Raw genomic sequence first — 6,465 nt, 5'->3', positions numbered from 1 at the left:
AATATCAGGGTACAAAATATATCGGAAGGACAGAACAGGTCATGCTGATGGGGGAGTGGCACTATATGTGAAAGAAAGCGTAGAATCAAATGAAGTAAAAATCTTAAATGAACCAAACTGTACCATAGAATCTCTATGGATAGTAATTCTATGCTCTAATAATAATATAGCACTAGGAATATATTACCAACCACGAGACTAGGATGGTACTAGTGACTGTGAAATGCTCACGGAGATTAGAGAGACTATTAAAATAAAAAACTCAATAATTATGGGGGATTTCAACTACCCCCAAATGTTATGCTTATACAAAGCACACGAGATTTTTTTATAGGGGAGAAGGCGACACGCCGCATTTATTGAGAATACAGCAGTTCGCATATGCTTTTTAGTCACACATACACATGCCATGCACACTGTCCTGCCAGTCAATGTTATAGTTACCAGTCCGGATCAACCTAGTGGCCAGCTAGGTTAGGGTTACCATACGTCCGTTTTTTCCCGGACATGTCCGGCTTTTCGGCAATCAAACTCCCGTCCGGGGGGAATTGCCAAAAAGCCGAACATGTCCGGGAAAAATGCCGGCCGGGCACTTCCCCTCCCGCGGCTGCTCTGCTCCTCCCCTGACTCTTCGGCTCTGTTTAAGAGCCGAGCTGCCCGAGCGCTATGGGCTTCAGGCAGCCCCCTTGCCTCCGGACCCCAGCCACCGGCCGGGCACTTCCCCTCCCGGGCTCCGGCGGCACAGGGTCCGGAGGCATGGGGGCTACCCGAAGCCGGTAGCGCTCGGGCAGCTCGGCTCTTAAACAGAGCCGAAGAGTCAGGGGAGGAGCAGAGCCTCCGGCCGCGGCGGCTCTACTCCTCCCCTGACTCTTCGGCTCTGTTTAAGAGCCGAGCGCTACGGGCTTCGGGCAGCCCCCATGCCTCCGGACCCTGCACCGCCGGAGCCCGGGAGGGGAAGTGCCCGGCCGGGGGCGCAGGGTCCGGAGGCATGGGGGCTGCCCGAAGCCCGAGCGCTACCGGCTTCACGGTTTGCCGGGCAGCCTCCAGACCCTGCGCCCCCGGCTGGGCGCTTCCCCTCCCGGGCTCCGCTGCGCTGGGGAAGCGCCGGCCGGGGGCGCAGGGTCTGGGGGCTGCCCGGCAAACCGTGAAGCCGGTAGCGCTCGGGCAGCCCTCTTCGCGTGGCTGGGAGTGGGAGGGAGGAGGGGGCGGAGTTAGGGCGGGGAAGGGGCGGAGTTGGGCGGAGTTGGGGCGGGGCTGGGGGTGGGAAATGGGCGGGGGCGGGGCCCGTGGAGGGTCCTCTTTTTTTATTTGTTAAATATGGTAACCCTAAGCTAGGTTGATCACCGGTAGAGAGAGCCGGGTTCCGTCGGTCGCAACACGATGCTTTGGGGAAGTCTTGCCAGGACGAAACGAAAGTTTCATGGCAAGGCAACCTGTTTTTATAGTGATTTTTCTTCATCGGGACCAATGAGTTTTGCTCCGTTATGCTGTAATTAATTGTTGTTTGACGAGTGCTTGTTTTCTTAAATTATTCTATTTTTTTTTACAGCTATTTTGTCCCCATTGATAGGTGCCTGTCTCATTTTTAGAGTTTTAATCTGCCCTTCTCTGACATTTCAATAGGAGCGTGTTGCAGCCTCCTGGCGCCCTTGCGTCTGTCTCTGGTTCCCTTCTTGTACATCTGGTTCAGCGATGGCCTTTACATTTATTTCTAAACACATACATTCCTCATTTACACACAAAACAGAATTAATTTACACAGAACATTTTGAACAGGAACATCAAATTGCAATGCAAAAGAAAGACAATCATTGCATTTTTTTACTTATTTTAAAAGGCTAAACCTACAACAAATTGGTGACCCTCAAAGGTCTGTTACTGCCTTGAAATCAGTCCAGACACAGATTCTGGCTGATGTGTTCTGTCACTATTTTAGCCTCTGATCCTACCTCATTTTCACTGGCATTCACTATGTTAGATGTCCAATAACCACCAACCTTCTTGGTGAAAACCGAAACAAATAAGTCATTAAGCACCTCTGGCATTTCCACATTTTCTGTTATTGTTTTCCCCCCCTCATTGAGTAACAGGCCTACCCTGTCCTTGGTCTTCCTCTTGCTTCTAATGTATTTGTAGAATGTTTTCTTGTTACCTTTTATGTCTCTAGCTAGTTTGATTTCATTTTGTGCCTTGGCCTTTCTAATTTTGTCCCTGCATACTTGTGTTATTTGTTTATATTCATCCTTTGTAATTTGACCTAGATTCCACTTTTTGTAGGACTCTTTTTTGAGTTTCAGATCATTGAAGATCTCAGGGTGGTCTCTTGCCATACTTTCCTACGCAGTGGGATAGTTTGCTCTTGCACCCTTAATAATGTGTTTTTGAAAGACTGCCAACTCTCTTGAACTGTTTTTCCCCTTAGACTTGATTCCCATGGGATTTTACCTACCAACTCCCTGAGTTTGCTGAAGTTTGCCTTCTTGAAATCCATTGTCTTTATTTTACTGTTCTCCCTCCTACCACTCCTTTAAATCATGAACTCTACCATTTCATGATCACTTTCCTCAAGCTGCCTTCCACTTTCAAAATCTCAACCAGTTTCCCCCACTTGTCAAAATCAAATCTAGAACAGCCTCTCCCCTAGTAGCTTTCTCCACCTTCTGTAATAAAAAATTGCCTCCAATACATTCCAAGAACTTGGATAATCTGTGACCTGCTGTGTTATTTTCCCAACAGATGTCTGGGTAGTGGAAGTCCCCCATTACCACCAAGTCCTGTGCTTTGGATGATTTTGTTAGTTGCCTTAAAAAAGCCTCATCCACCTCTTTTTCCTGGTGAGGTGGTCGGTAGTAAATCCCTACCATGACATCACCCTTGTTTTTACCCCTTTTATCCTTACCAGGTAGAAATGGTTTCCTCACACACAACTTCAAATTGCCCCATGACAATCCCCCAAGTCTGTACAGGAACTCCTCACTTAAAGTCGTCCCAGTTAACGTTGTTTTGATTTTAAGTTGCTGATCAATTAGGGAACATGCTCGTTTAAAGTTGTGAAATGCTCCCTTCTAACGTCCTTTGGCAGCCGCTGTTTTGTCCACTGCTTGCAGTCCGTTGCACCTAGCTGGTGGGTGGTTGGAACCAGGGTGGACCAGCAGGCCCCCTATCAGCTCCCCACTCCCCTAAATTCCCTGTGCAGCAGCTGTCCCTCCCCCCACTGCTATGTGCTGCTCCTGCCCTCTGCCTTGGAGCTGCTCCCAGAGACTCCTGCTTGCTGTATGGGGGGAGGGGGGCTAATGTCAGGGTGTCTCCCCCTCCCCCCTGCTCCTGCACCCTGCTTACCCCATCTTCCATAGAGCAGGGGGGACACACAACAGACGGAGGGAGCTTCTAGGCAGTAGCTGCTGGTCTCAGGTCTCAGCAAGCTGATTTAATTAAAAAGGCAGTGTACTTAAGCCTGGGGTCAGCTACTTAAAGGGGAAATGCGCATTTTTTTCTCTCACACACAGGGCCTGTGTCTCTGTCTGCCCTCCTTCCTTTCCTGCTGCCTTGTAGAGTGTTGTGAGGGCCCTCCCCCTGAGGGCTCAGTCAATTGCTAGTTCATTTAGCAGTAAGGCATTCCCTGGGAAATATCCCACCCTTTTCCACCCTCTAACTTCACCACCTCAACCAAGCTTCACAATCATCATTGCTGTGTACCAGTATTAAATTGTTTATTTAAAACTTATACTGTGTGTGTGTGTGTGTATATATATATATATATATATTATTTATATATATAAAATTTCCCTGGAACCTAACCCCCTCATTTACATTAATTCTTATGGGGAAACTGGATTCGCTTAACATCGTTTTGCTTAGTCACATTTTTCAGGAACATAACTACAACGTTAAGTGAGGAGTTACTGTATTATGTCCCTAGCCCTACATATCAGAAATTGCACTTGGAAGACTGAATAGCTCAGAGGATTGGGGTACAGTACTTTTCATCTCTAAATCTTCTGGTTGATAGTGACTGAACGAATTACCATCTAACAAATGTTAATGTACCTATATGAAATTAGTTGATGGTCTCAGACAAATATCCACACCACGAAAACCACCATCTTAGCTGGCACTAATTGTTCACAGACTAGCTAAAGACAGAATGAGTATGGAGACTGATCACCTAACTGCAATCCTTCCTGAAAGAGCTAATGCTCATTGTCAGGGCAGCGTGGAGACGCTTCTATGGCCCATGGTGATATAGAACTCTTCAAAATTGCTTAGCTTCTTATATATGGGCTTGGTAAATGTCCTTTTCTCCCCCCAGTAAATGTCAATTTCACCATACACAAATAAATCCAGAAAAAAAATACTGTATATCCATTAATGATAATTGAAATTTACAGATAGGTAATGTAAGAAAAATGATGCTTGAGAACTTATTAGGTTATGATTTAGGGATATTTACTTTGTATATTTTGACCTGTGATGTTAACAGTTTGTATTTTAAGTTACAAAGCTTTAACTTTTTAAATCTCGTCTGTCATTAAATAATTATTGTTTAACATCCCTTATTGTCGGATCCCTTCATAATTTCCTGTAACTGTGAATTGTGAATAAAAATAAAAAATGCTTAAAATAATCATAAATATTGAAATGATAAAAAAAAAATTCTGCCAAGCCTATCTTCATGTAACTGAAATCCAGCTTTGAAGGGTTTCCACTCAAAATTTCATTATAGGGATCTTTACCCCTTCCTTTGATGCATTTGGTACAAGTCACTGGACAGAAACAGGATAATGTACTGGGTGGACCACTGGTCTTGCGCTGGTATGGCAATTCGTATGCTGCTAACAAACCAATACCACTTGCAATTCCTCCCTCTCCCCCGGCAAACTCCAACTATTTACATTGTAAGTTGTTTGGGGCAGAGATCATCTTTTTGTTCTGTTAGTACAGTGCCTAGTGTAATGCGGACCTGTTACATGACTAGGGCTCTTAAATTCTCTGGTAATAATAAATAATAATAATAATAATAATAATAGAAGAGCAAAACCCAGTGTTCTTTGGACTGAGATGAAAACTTCATTCCAAAATAGCAACAAAGAGTCCTGTGGCACCTTAAAGACTAACAGATGTATTGGAGCATAAGCTTTCGTGGGTGAATACCCACTTTGTCAGACGCATCACCCACGTAGTCACCCACGAAAGCTTATGCTCCAATACATGTTAGTCTTTAAGGTGCCACAGGACTCTTTCTTGTATTTTACAGATCCAGACTAACATGGCTACCCCTCTGATACTTCATTCCAAAATGACATTTTTGTAGTAAATGATGAATGAAAGATTATAGTGGAATTGAACAAGTTTAATTACCTTTGTGATAGGACCATTGTTTCCTATACTTAGGACCTGACCCAGAGCTCAGTGAATTCAATGGAAAGATTCTCACTGACTTCAGTGGGCTTAGGGTTGGGGCCATGTCATATTTTATATTATATCTGATGGACAGTGGCAGTTTCATATTAGTCCATTCATGTGATGATATATGGAGTTATGTGCATAATACACTTGGTGCTTATACAGTATATTTATTTGTTACATATATATTGTGGACCCATGTGGGGTTAGCGCATTATTGCCTACTCCAAGTATTCAGAAATGAAGTCATGCCCTAAAATATCCCTAGTTTGGTTTAAAAAAACATGAGGTTTAAAATAAAATACATTTTTTATTTGCCATCTGTTTTTTGGGCCTTTTAAGACACACCAAGGCTACATTTTCAACTTTTTTTTTTTTTTTGCCTGCAACCACAAGGGCTAGAACTATACTTTTTTAAATAAAAAAAGACAGCTGAGATTCTTACCAAATAACATGACTCCAGGAACTGAGGCTTTAAGAAAAACAGTAAATACCATGAAAGTTGGCAATGATACGGCTGCCTCTGGCTCGCGTAAGTTTTTAAGAGGGAACGTCAACGTGTGACACAAGCCTCTGTTTGCCTTGTGGCCAATAATGCCATGCACCCAGTGATGCCCAGTGGCGAGGAGGCACAGCACTGGCCACCCACTGCCCGTTCAGGTTTGGGCCGTGGCTCTCCAACAGCACCAAGAGACAAGCGAGAGCGACTGGCACTGGAACCTAGTGCACGAGGCTGGCGAGCCTGCTGAAGGACGGGCGGGACACCGAGCCTGGGCGGGGGCTGAGCGCAGGGGGACGGGGCGCTGGGGCCAGTGCCGGCCCGTGGAAGGCTCCCCAGGGATTGACCCCGCCAGCCTCCTTCAACGCAGTGGAACTTCTGATTGGCCCCACCCCTCAACCCAAGAGCGAGCCCGCCTCTGCTAAAGGGGCGAAGCTGCTGCTGGCGGTGCATTGTGGGACATGTAGTCCCTGCCCCCTCCTTCACACGGCAACTACGTTTCCCAGGATGGTGCGGGCGGGCGCCAGCCGCGGCGTACGTCAGAGGCTCAGGCAGCCAATCGG

Source organism: Emys orbicularis, chromosome 1 (genome assembly GCF_028017835.1).
Source record: "Emys orbicularis isolate rEmyOrb1 chromosome 1, rEmyOrb1.hap1, whole genome shotgun sequence".
Taxonomy (NCBI): Eukaryota; Metazoa; Chordata; order Testudines; family Emydidae; genus Emys; species Emys orbicularis.
This window is presented reverse-complemented; position numbering follows the sequence as displayed.